Source organism: Terrapene carolina, unplaced genomic scaffold, assembly GCF_002925995.2.
Source record: "Terrapene carolina triunguis isolate 2854851 unplaced genomic scaffold, T_m_triunguis-2.0 Scaffold84, whole genome shotgun sequence".
In the NCBI taxonomy this organism is placed as follows: domain Eukaryota; kingdom Metazoa; phylum Chordata; order Testudines; family Emydidae; genus Terrapene; species Terrapene triunguis.
This window is the reverse complement of record NW_020664435.1, coordinates 8,954,884-8,973,383: the sequence shown is the minus strand read 5'-3', so window position 1 is coordinate 8,973,383 and position 18,500 is coordinate 8,954,884. Positions and strand designations below refer to the sequence as shown.

Sequence of the window (18,500 nt, the reverse complement as noted above, 5' to 3'; positions counted from 1 at the left end):
TTTGAGAGCAGTACCTTAACGATTGCGTTGGCTACTTGCATCACAACAACCCCCACGGTAGATTTGCCCACGCCAAAGTGGTTCGCGACTGACCGGTAGCTGTCCGGCGTTGCAAGCTTCCAGAGGGCTATGGCCACTCGCTTCTGGACAGTCAGGGCTGCTCGCATCCGGGTGTCATTGCGCTTCAGGGCAGGGGACAGCAACTCACAAAGTTCCAAGAAAGTCCCCTTCCGCATGCGAAAGTTTCGCAGCCACTGGGATTCATCCCAGACCTGCAGCACTATGCAGTCCCACCAGTCCGTGCTTGTTTCCCGGGCCCAGAATCGCCGTTCCACAATATCCACATGACCCATTGCCACCGTGATGTCCTCGGCGCTGGGTCTCGTGGTTTCTGACAGGTCTGTGCTACTCTCAGACTTCAGATCCTCACCCCGCTGCCGTAGCCTCCTCGCCTGATTTCTCTGTATCTGCCTCTGGGAAAGGTGGATGAGAAGCTGCGAGGTGTTGAGAACGGCCACAACTGCAGCGATGGTCGCAGCGTGCTCCATGCTCGCAGTGCTGTGGCGTCCGCGCTGTCACTGACCAGAAAAGTGCGCGAACTGATTTCCCGCCAGCGCTTTCAGGGAGGGAGGGCGGTAGTGACGGACAGATGACGACACTTACTCAAAAGCACCCTCGACACATTTTTTTTACCCAGAAGGCATTGGTGGCTCGACCCAGAATTCCAATGGGCAGCGAGGACTGCGGGAACTGTGGGATAGCTGCCCACAGTGCACCGCTTCCAATGTCGACGCTTGCCCCGTTAGTGTGGACTCACAAAGTCGAATTATTGTCCTTAGTGTGGACACACACGTTCGACTTTGCAATATCGATTCCACATATTCGATTTAAGTGAAATCGAACTGCCCTCGTAGTGTAGACATACCCTCAGAAGGCAACATATGAGGTATTTGATAAATGCAGGATTGGTGCTTTGTCTGTGGGTAATTAATGATTCAGGGGAATTGTAATAGTAGGGAGATGGAGCTTTTCATCTCTTCTAGTATGAATCTGGATTAGCTCAGCGCTGAAGCATTGTATCAGGTGATGGCTATTCAATAACTCATGTTAAATGGGTTGTGATCTTAGGCCAGTCCCTGGTGGAAAAGTGTTCAGATCATAAAAACAACAACACAAGGTGGTAAAGCTCCATGACAGGGTGTATAAACCCTCACTGGCCAAGTGAGAGTTAATGAACTGCTCTGGACTCAAGCTACCCTACCTTTCCACAACTGCCAGGCATGTCGGGGGGAGTGGGGAAGATGTAAAGGGAGAAGCCCAGCTCAGCTGGTAGCAGACTTTGAAGAACAGAGAGCAGATCTTCAGCCCTCAGCTCCTACAGAGGGCCTGGCTGAAGGCAAGAGCTGTTCAGGAGACCACTGCCTGTTGAGGTCCACTTTGAGAAAACGCAGGCCCCCTCAGCAACAAAGACACTAGAGACACGCGCCTGTGGGCACTGAACTGTGCCATGGCCTACTGGAGGCCTGTGAAAGAAGAGAATCCTTCCATGGAAAGGTAGACTCCCATGGACTCAGTTGGAGGGCTGAGTATCCCACAACCAGACCCATGCTGCTGGCAGCCTGGAGATCAAAGGCTGGGGGAGTTCAGAAACCCGTCATGTGCCCTGGAGGACCAACCCTATGACAGTTCTGCAAACAGCTTGTGGGGAAACTATCAGCTTTTGCTAGCCCTGTTAGATTTTGCTGAACAAAACACAAACATCATGTGTGTTTGTACCATGCCCAGCACAATGGAGCTCTGAGCCCAACTGGGGCCTCTGTTTTCCACTGTAATACAAATAATGTACAACAACAAGCATTAGTTTGATTATACCAAGGACTGTAATGACAACATACTGTGGCACACTGTGATGATGTCACACTTTGATCTAATGTGTGTGCTGCAATCTTTTCACGCTGTAACATCATGTTTGAAAAGTCCATGCTCCTGAATGTAGTATAGAACACAGAGCAGGAGAGGGGCAGCTATATGGGGAAAGCAAATAGCCTGCCAATTCAGCAGTCCATTCCTGGGTGGTACAGAGAGGAAAAAAGAAGACTGATCTGCTTGTGCCACCTGACTTCCATCACTAGAGCACAGGGTCTGCTTTGGCTGATTTTACTACATTTCATTGGTGTTGAGGCTTTGGGAACTGTGGCGTAGATATGTCTATACAACCTGGGAATCACACCTCCCAGCTCAAATGCAGACATACCCTTAGCCCCAAGCTAGAAATGGGAACCTCTTCACACTCACCCTATCACCTCAGGTCAGATTACAAGAACTGAACAGATACACTCTTTTCTCTCTTCCAATATACCTTTTCCCTGAAAGGCTGAGATTTTTAACCCAGTACCTTAATACTCAAAGTATACAAACAAGAAAAATGTGCACTGTTTGAATACTTCCTGAGAATTAGAAACATATTTTCCTTCCAGCTGGTACCCACCTCTAAAAGATAGTCCTTTATGTCTCTTATCCCATCACATCCTTGACTCTGCCAATGAAATCAGCCTTGAGTGCCTATCTGTTTTCCCACAAATATCTTCATGCTTTCTTTCATGCTGCCTCTAATGTGTGGCTTGCCCTTCCTGACCTAATCTTTAATTCAGATCCCTCCTCAAGACTCACTTCTGTTGAGACACCTTCAGGAAATCAACCAGCTAACAATGGCTAGGCTAAACAGCATTTGGGGGATAACTTATCTATTAAAAAACAAAAAAACGTTGATGATTTATGTGATCACTCCATTCCATGTCTATCCTATCTTTTTTAATGTTCTGATTAAAATTAAATTGTGATCTCTCCTCAGTAATGATTATTTCTACCTATTTGTTTACTCCGTTCCTAGCGTAATACAGTCTGACCCTCATTGGTGGTTCTAGGTCTTACCGCAATAAAAATCACTATTCCCTGAAATTTCTTGTCTTTTTGAGTTCCGTAACTTCTATCCTTTAATCAGTAACATTTTAAATAAAGTTGGGACCTGGAATACCAAAATAAACATTAGTATCAATTTTTGTAACCACATAATCCACAGGCGCGTTAGAGAAATTAGTTTCATCTGCCAACAGGAACAGTTCACAATCAGTGGTTTAGCAAGCATAGCTTATCTGATTCTTCTACTAATGCTCAAACTGCAATGAGACTCTCAGATTCTCAAGTGTATTAGATGGTTTGTCTGCAGCTTTACATGCCTCATATATGGCCACAAGTTCTGTGACATCAGCTGGGAATTACTGATCTTCCAGTTAATTTCTCCAATATGAAATGTTCCGTAGCGATGGACCTTGATCTGTTGTCTCTACCTGTCCTTTCCCTCAGTTTCTTTTCTCTCTCTCTCGTTCGTCTTCCTTTGTCCCTCTCTCCCCAACCATTCTCTCCCCTCCTTCCCCCACCTTCTCCCACATATGCACTGGCCCTCTGACTCTCTACATAGCTGGGTGATGATACCAGAACTTGGTTCAGCTGCTATAGTACTTGTGCTGGTTTCACAGATGATGGCCTAGACTCTCAGCATTAACACACCAGGCTGTAAACTAGCCACAGAGGTGCTACATTTTTCAGGGAGTCAACCATCCAGGAAACAAGCACTTAAAGTACAATACAAAAGCTGCTTCAATGACGACTTGACTAGAACAACTAATTTCTCAAGGATTTGGGTTTATCCACCTCTGTGGTAAGGATGCTGACTCAAAAGAGTCTTGGATTTCTGGTGGAACTAATGTCCTCCCATTAGGTTTAACAAGTTTGCAGCACATAACTTTTGTAAGCAATTGGTTTTTGGTTGGGTGGCTGTTTGGTTTTTTTGGGGGGAGGGTGTGTGGAAAGATGATCAAATATTCTCCACAGATTTACTCTTCTTTTCCTGCTGATAAAGAAATACATGCCTGCGTATTTCCCTTCCTTTTTGTATAGATTTGTACTTCTCCTACTCACTACAGAACATGGCCCTATTGTGAACCTTATGATTTGTGCTTGTAGTGCTATAAGCAAAGCTCTCTGGATAACCTCCAAGGTGATTAAGGAAAGCTGGTTCAAATGCAGGAATCCTTTCTCTGCCAATTGCTCTTTGACACAGCAAGTCAGAGTTACTTTTCCCAATATGACTCCATAAACCCGGCTCCTAATAAAGTCAGGGCAGACAACCGTAAGTGAGAGTGAGAACGACGGAGTGATATTTGGCATTATTATTTTTTCCTAGAAATCTCATTTGGGAATCGCTGCCAATGCACAAATTAAAAAAAAAACATTCAAAAGCATCAGAGAAGCATCCAAAAGTTTGTTGTAGGAAGGCAGAGAAAAGCAAATACATTTTTGAGTGCTGCTTGATGGGAACTGGGGACTGACTGACACTGGAAGGCAGAAGCTTGGGGGGGCCTGTTGGGATCACACAGATGGATGAAGATAGTTAATTCTCAGAGGGATCTAGAGAGGAGGGGTTGCAGGCAAGTTTGAGGGGAGCAATAGCCTCCCAATGTTTAGAGAAGCAGATGAGAATTTAGATGCTTAATGGAACTCTTTTCAGGTTCACTGATTGCTACTAATTATACATGCAAATTGTATCCCACATTTTAAATATCATTTATGTGCTAACTATATGCTTTTATTTGAAAGAGGTACTATCAAGATAACAATTATTTTATAAAATCTGTTTTACTGTTCTACTAGTGCTATGTTATTATAGTTTGTTAATTAAAAAAAAATCTCCTTTATTTTTTCTATTTAGGATGCGGGGTTGGAGGTGTGAGGTAGGGAGAGACTGCAATTCACATAGGAACAGATCGTGCTTCTGCTTTTGAGGCTATTCTGGAGGGTATGATATTGTAAGATGCCCCCTTACTCTTCCTTGAGCCGGCTTCCTGGATTGTGGATTGCAGCATGGGGAGGAAAGCAGCCTCCATATGTAGAATATGTCCCAACCCCCACATTACTGGCTGGGATGGAGAATGGGTGCAGCTTTGTCTCTCCTTCTTCACACATAGGCTTGGTCTACACTTACCCCCCAATTCGAACTAAGGTACGCAACTTCAGCTACGTGAATAACGTAGCTGAAGTTCGAAGTACCTTAGTTCGAACTTACCTCAGTCCAGACGCGGCAGGCAGGCTCCCCCGTCGACTCCGCGGTACTCCTCTCGTCTAGCTGGAGTACCGCAGTCGACGGCGAGCACTTCCAGGTTCGACTTATCTCGTCCAGACAAGACGCGATAAGTCGAACCCAGAAGTTCGATTTCCAGCCACCGAACTAGCGGCTGGGTATAGACGTACCCATACAAACATGCTATCAGAGTTATGCTGGCATACTGGAGTGGGGAAAGTACTCTGCACTAGATCTAGATCTGGTACCAGTTATTTCCCCCTAGAAACATGGAGGAACCTGGAAGGCTGACTGTGACTTTTGGAGTCACAATGTGACATCTGGTCTGCTCCTGGGACAGTGTATTGCTCCGGGATGGTGGCAAAGCCATGATGGAACTCTTCTTAGCTCTGGCTACTAGGCAGAAAAATTTCACATTCCAATCTTAATCACTTTTCCTTTTTGATACCCAAGCACTAGTACAATGGTTTTTTGTTTGTGTTTTTAATTATTCAAATAAAAGCTTGTGGGTTTTTTCCATTGTTTTTAAATTACAAAATATTTCTATTCTTCGGTCAAATACTATAATCCTTCTTCAAGACTCAGTCATGTTAACTTACATTGGTAGCTTTGGTAACTGCCTGAGTTAATGTTCAATATAGACGGCAGACGTTGGCCCCTTATTTAGTTTTGTTAACCCAAACTCTTCCTTTCCCATTCATTTATTGTTAAACAAAGTCCACATTTTGAATCTAACCACTTGACAATGTCCCTCTCAATGTTTTTAAGCAACTATTCTAGAGTTACCATAGCTGTTGTCCTCTCTAGCCAACTCTCTGTGTGGGGTCTTGTTAATGACAGGGATGAAATCTGGGGTGGGAGTTTCTACATAGCAACTGTTGATACAAAATTTAATAGTCATAAGGATCATTTCTGGAAAATAGTTATTAATTGCTCTTCCTTTTGTTGATGATCCTTCTTACTGCAGCCATTAACTAACAAATCTGCCAGGCATATCTATTTAATCACAAACACAGAAATAATGTCCTAATTATCTGGCGACTCATGAGAGCTGTGTGGGGGGGGAAAAGTTTACGCCTACAAAGAATTTTGTTCCTTTTCAATTTTCACTGTTTCAAATGGGAGGCAGAAAAAAGTAGTTTTTTTTTATTTTTATTTTTGTGTTTTGTTTTCCCCCCTCTGTTTCAAGAGTTTAGCCATAAACAGAAAACAACTTTCTCCAACATCCAGACCATGTAAACTAATGCAGATGAGACACAGGGACACAAGAGAGGTAAGGCTTGTGACAGACTGATCAGCTGTTGCCAGAGCAATGCAGGTTGCCTCAAAAAAACTATCTTGTTTATGGGAAAATAAAGTTGCAGCCACTTGGCCAAAATTACAGATGTCCATCGCCATCCCCACTGCCATTTCCATCACTGTCCCCAGTGCCATTTACAATAACGTATGTGCAATTTTCCAGGCATCGGTGGCTCTGTATAATAGGATTGGGTGAAAATCAATTTGTTGAATTGCTAGAATATTTGCCAAATTCAGCCAGCAAAATGCTACTAAATTTCAACAGGTTTATATTGGTTTCTGGATAGTCATCTGTTTGGCTCCCTTACTGCTGCTGACATTAAAGATCTGACATCTATACCTCTCCTTCCTATAGAAAAGTGAAAGAAATAAAAATCTTCCCCAGCCCCACCGCATGATTCCTTCTCAATAGCCTCAAGAGAAGGGGCTCAACACCCTGTCCCAGAAATCCAGATGAAAGAAGATCCCATCAGCAGCACCCCAGAGTTAAAAGAAAGGCACAGAAAGGGGATAAATAGGTGGATGTTCATATTCAGGGATTTCCCAAATCCTGTTAGAATGCATGATAATTATAGTGTAAATAACCTTAAGGGATTGATTTTTTTTTAAAGCGCTCCAATTTTGTGTGCAATTTTGCACCATCAATTAATGGCAAGTGCAAAAATGCAGGGACAAATGCCCCCTTGCCCATTGTACTCTCTTAATACATTATTGTGATTGTAAATCACTTTTTAAACCTCTAAATGAAAAACTTATGCCCACAAATGAATTTAGATCAAAATTTAATTCCAGGTACAAAACTGCATAGCAAAAATTGAAAACTCAGTAGAGGGGGCCCCCTTAAGAATTAATTCCCATTAGGGCTGTCGATTAATCACAGTTAATTTATGAGATTAATGCAAAAAATTAATTGTGATTAAAAACTTAATTGTGATTAATTGCACTTTGAGTCACATGGTTAAACAATAGAATGCCAATTGAAATGTAATATTTTGATGTTTTTCTATATTTTCAAATATATTGATGTCAATTACAATACAGAATACAAAGTGTACAGTGCTCACTTTATATTATTTTTATTATAAATATTTGCACAGTAAAATGATAAACAAATAAATAACAGTTTTCAGTTCATCTCATACAAGTACTGAAGTACAATTTCTTTATTGTGAAAGTGCAACTTACAAATGTAGATTTTTTTTGTTACATAATTGCACTCAAAAAACAAAACAATGTAAAACTTTAGAGCCTACAAGTCCACTCAGTCCTACTTCTTGTTCAGCCAATCACTAAGACAAACAAGTTTGTTTACATTTATGGGACATAATGCTGCCTGCTTCTTATTTACAATGTCACCTGAAAGTGAGAACAGGCATTTGGCATGGCACTTTTGTAGCCAACATTGCAAGATATTTATGTGCCAGATATGCTAAACATTCATATGCCCCTTCATGTTTCAGAAACCATTCCAGAGGACATGCTTCCATGCTGATGACACTCATTAAAAAAACAATGCAGGAATTAAACGTGTGACTGAACTCCTTGGGGGAGAACTGTATGTCTCCTGCTCTGTTTTACCTACATTCTGCCATATATTTCATGTTATAGCAATTTCATGTTATAGCAATGACCCAGCACATGTTGTTCATTTTAAGAACACTTTCATTCAAATTTGACAAAACACAAAGGTACCAATGTGAGATTCCTAAAGATAGCTATAGCACTTGATCCAAGGTTTAGGAATCTGAAGTTTCTTCCAAAATCTGAGAGGGATAAGGTGTGGAGCATGCTTTAAGAAGTCTTAAAAGAGCAACACTCTGATGTGGAAACTACAGAACTGAACCACCAAAAAGAAAGATGCTGGTTGCTCTGACTCAGATGATTAAAATGAAATTAGTCGGTCCACACTGCTTTGGATCATTATCGAGCAGAACCTGTCATTGTCATGGACACATATCCTCTGGAAGGGCGGTTGAAGCATGAAGGGACATAAGAATCTTTAGCGCACCTGGCATGTAAATATCTTGCAACGCCAGCTACAACAGTGCCATGCAAACAACTGTTGTCACTTTCAGGTGTTATTGTAAACAAGAAGCGGGCAGCATTATCTCCTGCAAATGTAAATAAACTTGTTTGTCTGAGCGATTGGCTGAACAAGAAGTAGGACAGAGTGGAGTTGTAGGCGCTAAAGTTTTACATTGTTTTATTTTTGAGTGTAGTTATTTTTTGTACATAATTCTACATTTGTAAATTCAACTTTCATGATAAAGAGATTGTATTACAGTACTTGTATGAGGAGAATTGAAAAATACTATTTCTTTTGTTTTTTACTGTGCAAATATTTGTAATCCAAAATAATATAAAGTGAGCACTGTACACTTTGTATTGTGTGTGGTAATTGAAATCAATACATTTGAAAACGTAGAAAACATCAACAAATATTTAAATAAATGGTATTCTATTATTTTTTAACAGTGCTATTAATCGCACGATTAACCATGATTAATTTTTTTAACCACACGATTAATCAAAATTTATTTTTTTAATCGCTTTACAGCCCTAATTCCATATATCCAAACTGTGACACTATAAGAATGTTGCAAATCTAGACACAGATTCCATGCCCAAGCATTATACTATATAACGTAGAATATAATATTGCTACACTAAGCTATTTTCCCTCAAAACCAATAATTTGATGGACTTCATGTACTTTGAAAACTGTATGGCTGATATACACTGCACAGTTCAGAACATGGGACAACTCTCCATGTTGTTTCTGAGACACATTGAAAGGGTGGGGATGCAGTTACTGCAACTGAGCCAGAACCTCAACTGGTGTAAGTCAGCATAGCTCAGGGATCTGGCCCTAAAATCATTTGACATTCATTAGGACTTAGCTAAATAAATAAATAAAAAATAAAGATGCTCAAATAATTTGCTTTTATGTGCAACTGGAAAACTATGATATCAGATGTTTAAAATGCATGTTCTAGATGTGCTATCATGCATGGCTCATCCTCTTATTGCTAATTTATTCAGTGTTGCCTCAGTAATTATGCTGAATAATTACCCAGTGAATTGAAATTCAACATTACAAGTGCAACCTTTCTTAGTGATCTACCGTTTCTGATCTTATCAATGAAACAGTGTAATACTGTAATGTGCTGCTTTTCATACATCTCATATAGAAACACTATTTACCCGAATTAAACAAAATGATTCAGGAGAAAAATCTCTCTAGCAATTATAACCACCATCTGCAGTATTTGCAGAAGGACTATTTTTTAGAAAGTAATTATTTAAAATTGGGCAGAACTCTAAAAATGAATGTCGGAAGACACAATCATTGTGCTAATTAGGCACACTAGAACAAAATGCAAGGAATTGTAAAACTAGACTAAACCTGTGCACACGTGTTTGTGTATATATATTTTACATACACAAAAACTACATTAAAAGAACATTATTATGGTTACAAAATCAAGCGTTCAAAAGTTAGGAAATGCCAGTATTAAGGTTGCCTGGGCAACCCTAATTTGCCCAACTAACGTGTTTGTATTATGATACAGTCTTTAATTTCACCACATGCTTTTTCCTCAGGACACCTCTGCCTCATTCAGTGCCCCGAATGGACAGTGCTCACTTAATGAACAGCTGTTTAATATTATGTTTTTTCCTCGTTACTCAAAGTGTGTCCCTGGGCCTTATTTACCGCACACTAACCAAACCCTGCTCTCAAAACAGAATTATTAGTTTCCTCCAGGGCTTTTCTGTGGCACTAATCAGTATAGTAAGTGAGTGCTTCACAAATATTAAATTAATGCCCAACACCCCTCTGAGATGGGCGAGTATTATCCCTAATTTACAGACAGGGAGCTGAAGAACAGGGAGGTGAAAGTCAAAAGTATCCATTCATTTAGGATGCCCAATCTAAGATGCCAAGGACCTGATTTTTCAGAGTATTTAGTGTTATGTAGCAATTAATATGTTTAAAGCACGGCTCCTATTGACTTCAGTTGCAGCTGAGAGTACTCAGCGTTTCTGCAAATCAGACAGCAGGGCATCAAATTGGGCATCCTGAAAGCGAGGAACACACAATTTGTGACCACCTGTGAAAAAAATGGTTTAAATGACTTGATTAACTTCACACAGGAACTCTGTGGCACAAGCAGTGATAGAGTCCAGTTCTCTAGAGCAACACTCAACTGCCTGAACTGTGAGATCCTCCTTTATTTCCTGCAACTCCCTGCCTCATACACATCTTCCAACTTCTGCAACGAATGAGGCAGGGGTTCTACAGACAACAGCATCTTTCACTAGTCAATCCTGATTCATCCCCAGAGCAGATCCAAAAAACCCTCTCAAACCTTATCAAAACAAACCTTACCCTGCACACACAACTGTCCCTGTGGGGAGCAGATGAGAGAGAGAAAACAAAGCACCTATCATAGATGTTTGTCATGTCATTTAATGCACTACCGAAAGGTGCTCAGATGCTACAGTGATGAAGGCAGTATACATACATACAGAGATTAGAATAGAATGTGGTACCTTAATTTAAGGTCCACACATACATCATGTTGGTTTTCTAACCATATAAGAATAAAAGAGCTCAAGCTTAAAGTACTGAAAACAATGGGATTTTTTTTGTAGGCACTGTGGAAAAAGTGGTATTTCAGGAGACTTAAATGAGGAGAGGCAGAGGTAATAATATTATTAAACATATAACAACGTCCTAAAACAAAGAAAGGGAGAAATGTTAAGCTTTCTGTAAAGATACCAATAAAGTTAAAATTCTAACTTTTTCAAAGTCTCATTGTTTCACAAGTTCAACCAAGAATGAAGCACACATAAAGTCTGGAGAAAACAACATCATAATAAAAATCTAAGAGCATTTTCAAGCTTAGCCTTTAAGATAGAGTCCGGAACAAAAGGTCAGAAAGCGTAATGAAGATTACATAACGCATTCCCAATAGGATTGTTCAAATGTTCATATGTGAATGAACTTTGAAAAACTGGACCAAAGGTTATAATTGTTTTTAGTGACAGTGGATCCTTTTAATAACTCCTAGTAAACAAAAGCAGGATGTTTGCCAGACAAATTTTATTAATTTCTACAGAATTGGGCCCTGAAGGGAACATTTCCTCAGAGTGCATGAGAGTCCAAAAAGGCCATTACAGTCTATTACATACACACATTTGAAAAAATTGTTAATGGAAAGGCATGTTTAGGGACTGAAGAATAATTCTCACTGTTAATCATGAGGGCTGCATTGCATTATGCCAGTACTGCTATACTCAGATAGGCAATTTTTAAAAACACTTCTTATTTATGCAATAGAGTGTAATGATTCCAAAAAAGCCATTATAATCCAACATGCTATATGTGATTAGAATATTTTAAAAATGTTGAATTCTTACCTGCGAGAGCTCTATAGACCTTTCAAACAACATTATAATATATTCTATAGTGTCTAAGACTTTTCAGTATTTAAACACTTTATAGAATGTGTCTTTATAAGTAAGGTAAAAGTAAACCATTGAGAAGAAGTTACTGTACATAAATAGTAAGCATCTTAGGGTATGTCTACACTACAGGATTAATCCGAATTTAGATAATTCGAATTTGGGAAACAGGTTGTATAAATTCGATTGTGCGCGGCCACACTAAGCACCTTAATTCGGTTTTAAACCACATTAATTCGGTGGTGTGCGGCCACACTACCCCATTAACTTAAACACAGTAATTCGGTGGTGTGCGTCCACACTAACCCTAATTCGAATTAACAAAATCGATTTAGGCTCTACTCCGTTCGTCGAGGTGGAGTACAGAAATCGATTTAAAGGGCCCTTTAATTCGAATTAACTGGCTCTGTAGTGTGGACGGGTGAAGGGTTAATTCGGATTAAGGCAGCTAAATCCGAATTAAAGTCCTAGTGTAGACCAGGCCTTGCAAAGCTAAATGTCTTAAAGGGACAGTGTCAACTGGAGTTATTCAGTTAATTTTAAAAAGTAGTTTCAAGCAGGCCCAGACTGAGACATAGAGAACATCTACACTTGCAAGTGTATACAGCTACAAGTGTGGTTTTGGGCCGTGCCATAACCCCCCTTACTGTCCACATCTGAAGCCCTGAAGCACATTCCTGAAGGACAGTGCAGGTATGTACATGTCTCTGCTGTGGCATGGCCCCATACCCGTTCTACAGTGCAGTATGAAGGGGGGCAAAGAGGGCATACCAGGTCACCAGTATTGATAGTCCTCCAGGGCCATTCCCACAATGCATCAATCCTTTTGCTGCCTGATCCTTACCCAAAGGTACTGAAGTCCCGTTAGCCAGCAGTACTAATGACCTGTGCTAAGTACTTCAGAACAGTTTTCTGCTGAAATCTATTGATCAGTACAGGTGATCATGGATCAGGTTCCAAGGGCAGACGCCTGGTCTCTGGAGCACACCTGGGTACTGATCAGTGTTTGCTCAGAGTACACCTTCCTCCGCAACTTCGCCCGAGTCGGCTGGAACATTCATCTGTACCAGGAGATTTCATGGCAGCTGGAGGAGGCTGTCATTCACCGGACTCTGTCCCAGCGCCGGGAACACATGAAGCACCTGAGGCTCCTGAAGGACTCAAACAATCGCTCTGGGAGGGGACCTAGCTCATGCCCCAGCTATGATGAGTTGGACTGGTGCTTTCCAGGGCTCTGGGCACAGAGCCCAAGGTCACTCACAATCCCCTCCTCAACCCCACACCTGTTTCATCATACAATGGGATGCCGATGAGGGGCAAGACGAGGAGGCAGCGGGGACCTCTGAGGAAGCCCTGAGAGGAGAATGTGATTCTTCTCCTATAGCCCAGCAGACCCCCTTGAGGAGCCTGAGGAGACCCTGAGCTGCAGCAGAAACCAGAACCTGAGGCTGGTAAATCACAATACAGCCCCACACAACCTGGAAATATCCCTTGTTGCTCCAGTAATACATGCCTGAAGCTGCCCCCCCACACACACACACCTTACCTCAGTCCATCCTGACATGGTCCCTGAGCAAGACAGAGTTGCAAATAAAAGGTTTTATTGAAATCTCAAGAACCACTGTAAAACATTTATCATCAACTGTAGCAAATTATTAACAAGCAGTCCCTGTGGTCCTGGTTGTCTGTGAATTTTTCAGCCAGCACTCTGAATGGCGATAGTCCCTAGGCAGAACCTGCTGGGGCAGAAGTGATGAGGGAGAATGTGGGTTCTGAAAGGGTCCAGGTGGGGAAAGAACAGTTTTATGATACTTATGGCTGCTCAAAGACCAACAACCACTCCTCTCCCTCCCCACCTATTTCCTTCACCTTGTGAACGGGAGCCAGGGGAGTGGGAGGGAGGGACTGGTGGCTCAGGTGTCAGTCTAGAAAGGGAAAGAAAACTATTTACTTGTCCAAAGAAAGTCAGAGCAGTCTGTTAACCCTGTGACTATTTCAAATGTTTTGTATCATTCCCAGTCCCTGGTGTCTGTCCTCTCCCCACACTGAACAGCTCTGCAGAAGCCAGGAGAAGTAGGTGTGGGTGAAGCATCCACTCCAGGGATTGCACAAACACAATTCCATGTCCTTCACCAGTGGAGAGGTGATTGGCTTGCAGTGTTAACCAAAACTTCAGTGAAGAAGATACATCTGTTTCCATGTCCCTTTCAATACTGTTCAGGGGACATGGGCCGGACCTAGGAGGTAGGTGGATGTTTTCTGTGGTTATCTGTTCCTCTTCCATGGCAATTCTGTCTGCTAGCATAGAATACAGTCAATTTCCTCTCAAATTGCCACCCAGTCCTGTAAGCCTAATTCTGCAAACTTTTGGCATAGCAGAAATTTAAGCTGGTTTCCTGAGGTTTAAAAGCAGGGCAAATGTGCTGGGCTCAATTTCGTAGTTCACCAAACCCCTCCACTCAGCAATATATAGAGGGGTCACCATGATCAGAAATGTCCCTCTAGCATAGGTGGCTGAGTGTCCTCCACAGTCAGGGCCGGCTCTAGGTTTTTTGCCGCCCCAACCAAAAAAAACAAACAAACAAACAAACAACCTCGGAGAACACCTGGAATGCGCTCCTGAAATTGTGCCGCCACCCAAGCACATGCTTGGTTTGCTGGTGCCTAGAGCCGGTCCTGTCCACAGTATTGGAAAGCCACCTCTCTTTTCAATTCCGGTACCTTCAAATAACTATGTTCTCCAGCCTTTAAAGAACACAAAGGTGACATGGTAACATCGCCCTGAAGGAACCAAACCCCACCCCAAGCAGTCCATCCATGCATTGTAAACATTACAACATTTTAATAAAAGTCCTGCAGGCATCTTACCATTTTTAACCTCTGCTCCTTCCTCATGTGCTGCAAAAGTAGTCTGAAGGATGGCGGCTGTAACAGCTGCATTCCCGGGATTCTAAAAAGCATCACTATTGTGGCTTTTGGAAACAGAGTTGTGTTACATGTGGGGATTTAGGATATTTTGTTTGTCTTGGCAGGACATTCCAATGCCAAGAGGGAACCTATTCTGCCAGGAGGGCAGGAACAGCACTGCAGGGAGAGCAGAGGAAGCTGCCGAAGGACTCTGCAGGATCTACTTGTTGGCATAGACAGAAGGAGTCAGGAGCAGTTGGACTTTCTTAGGGCAAGGGAGGATCAGGCTCTTAGACAAGATGAGGCATTTGACAAATGAAGAGACAGCACAGGCAATGGGACTGTGCAAAGAGGGAACAGGACTATGCGCTCATGTAGTCCCTAATTCAATTGGTGACAGAATGTTTTCAGGGCCCGCCCACTACCCTTGCCACTGCTCCTTTCCCAGAACAGGCTCCTCCTCCTGCTCCCCCTTCTTCTCATCCTCCAGCTGATACCCAGGCTGCTGCCTAGGCAGCATCTCCCCCCACCACCCTTCATCAGGGAACAAAATGCTGGATGCCCAGCACAACATACTCTGCTTGCACCCAAAATCCCTCACATGGGAACCACTAGAGCATGGAGGAGGGGAATGACAAGCCCCATTCTGTCGCTGTGGCTTAGTCCCCAAACCCCACACAGGAGATGTCCACATTTGTCACTATCCACGATATTCTGCGGATGTTCCCCCCTTCTCAGGGCGAGGACAAGGGCATGGAGACACCTCGACAGAATTGGTTGCCCATTTCTGCGAGAATATGGCTTTTGGGCGGGGGGGTTCATTTGTTCCTGTTACAAACCGTTTTAGCTCTATGTCCCAGGTATATGTGTAAATAAAAGTTACTGTTCACTTCACTTGTGTGTGCACCTTGTTTTCCCGAGTATGAATAATGCAATAATCCCCAGAGGTTTGGGATGAGGTAGCAGTATTCACAGCACAAGACTGCGAAATCTGAAAATCTGGTTCCATGGACATGCTAACAATTCTGTACCTTCCACAACCCCTTCCCCTTACCCCCAGCTGTGAATTGGCTAATGTTTAAAAGAAAAGGAGGGTGGGCGGGGAGCTCATAATAATGATGTATGCTGTGAAATAACTGTTGCTTGTCCAAAGCACCACAATGAAAACCGGAGGACAAGTTAACTGAAACATCTTTATGTGTCTGTTGATAATCAAGTGAGAATACAGACAAAGGAAAAAAAGTAACAGTGAAGGTACCTAACAGCCAAGTGCTTTAATGACTCCCTACCCCACCAAACAGTTCCCACTTGCAGTCATGTGAGTTGTCATGCTGTGGGAGCAATCCAACATAGCACCTGATAAGAGCTTTGAGCTATAGTGGCAGACAGAAGACGTGTAAGGAAGGAATGTGTTAATTCCCTACCAAAACCTTTCAGAACTTTTTAAAAGTACTGTGAAAATGCTTAAGGGCTCCCCATAAAACGACCCGAAACACAACAGTGAACATGAAAGAAAACCATTGCTGAAGGATGATATTAAAGTGTGTTAAAAGTCCCCATAGCACAAAACCACAGCCAAAGCTGTTAAGATTCAGGGTCCTCCCCAATAGTCTGATTTCAGTTAGTACATCAGCTGCAGGGGATCAAAACCCACCCCAAGGTATCTCACAACAGAAGGCAATGCTCTACTGAGCTTGTCAAGCAGCACCACAGTGTCACAATAATGTACCTTGGCACAGTCCCAGGTAAGCTTCTGGCTCCCCACTGGTCCATTAAGTGCGAGCTCACATCATCACAAATTTCTCTGGTTTCCTGGGAACCAGAAGCAGTGTGCATGCGGGTGAGTTCAGGTTGCCTGTACTGAATTTGAAAAGCAATTGTGTCCTGTGCCCACTCCTCGTGGAAGTATTCCCCTTTAGCCTCACATACGTTATGCAAAGCACAGCATACCACAATAATCCAAACAGTACTGGACACACTGGCATCCCAGTGGGTCCAGAGGCATCACCAATGGTAGTTTGTGCTGCAGCTACTCAGTCTGCAGTACAAATCCCTTGTTCTTGGGTCAGCAATGTTGGGGTGCAGCTTCACGAGCCATGGTAGCACCAGGTATTTGGGGTCCCCCAAAACAAATGTTGGCACGGAAACACCATACATAGTTACGCCTTTTCGGGGGAATAAAGTCCCTTCTTTCCCCCTACGGTACAACCCCGATCTCCTGAGCACTCTGGCATCATGGATCTTTCATGCATGTCCATTGTTCGTGTTCATGAACCGACGACCCCTGTGGTTCACTAAGCCTTGGAGAACCAGTGGATAGTAACCTTTGTGCTTCATGTAGTCATTGGCCCCTTTTAGTGGGCAAAATACAGGGATGTGTGTTCCATCAATGGCCCCCACACTATTCAGAAAAACCTATCCTCTGAAATCCCGCTATAATTTCAGGGACTTTGGTTTATGGCCACCACTAGCGGGCAGATAACAGTATTGAGAGCCTGGCAAACCTGTACAACCACTACCCTAACAGCTGACTTCTCAACCTTGGACTGGTTGGCAACAGACCAGTAGCTGTCAGGTGTTGCCAGATTCCAAAGGGCAAAAGCCATCTGCTTCTGCACTGATATAGGTTTCCAAAATCAAGTGATCTGGTGCTGGAGGGTTAGTGCAAGCTCCTTGCACAACTCAATGAAGGTCTGCTTCCTCATTCTGAAGTTCTTCAGCCTTCATCATCATCCCAGGTTTCGAATATGATGTGGTCCCACCACATCGTGCTGGATCTCTGTGACCAGAAATAGTGGTCAATCCATGTGTGTACCATGGCAATTCTGGCATTCAAAACATCTGTTGCACGGGACCTGACTGGATTGTCATTCCTCCTTTGGGTCAGTAGTCTTCACCCTCTGAGAACTCTCCGAACCAATTCTGTCCAGTATGTGATACTGCTGTGCATAAACATTTGTCCCAAGAGCAGGAGCAGAAGCAGGAACGCATCTTCTTGGACTTGCTCCATTTCCCCAACGCTGTTTGGCAGAAGGGAGAGATGAGCAGGAGCAGCTATCATCAAATGCCTGAAGGCAGCAACATGCAGCAAAGCATTTCTTACAGCATCTGCTCTGGCACACAGGACTTTGGAATGCTGCCCCTGAAATTTTAGTGTTAATGTCACATACCAAAAAGGGGCAGTGTGGATATGGGTATATGCCTGTGTACAGCATGTACCCTTGCCGAGCACAGTATATGTGGACACTCAGCATGGGTACGTGGTATACACTCTAGCAGTACGCACATATGTAACTGTTTACAGTCACAAGTGTAGAAACAGCAATAGGCACTATAGGACCTGACTCCTGGAGTCACTAAGTTGTCAGAATCTCAGCTTTAATTTAATTTATGTTTCTAGTGCTTATGGTTGTGAAGAACACCTTGAACACATGACCTTAGTGTAACAATGCAGTGGTGTTTGCCTGATTCTGCAGACAGCTTGAAACAATAGTTTCTGAAAGGTGGCAACTGACCCATTCATCCCAGCCATTGTCTAGTCTAGGATAAAAGGGACTCTTTTTAAAAGGGTTAGCTAACATGTTCCATCTCACACATTTTAAAACCTTAGCATAGACAGGACAAGCTGTATTTTAACATGTTAGCTGGTCGAGCATCCAATAATTAAAATGAAGGGTCTGGGACCACA

At 42.7% G+C, this 18,500-nt stretch overlaps 1 protein-coding gene across 2 annotated transcripts in view; it reads right to left on the bottom strand.

The window, feature by feature from the left end:
- ZNF385D (zinc finger protein 385D) overlaps positions 1-18,500 on the bottom strand; it is a 351,705-nt gene that overhangs the window by 137,958 nt on the left and 195,247 nt on the right. The window lies entirely within an intron of this gene.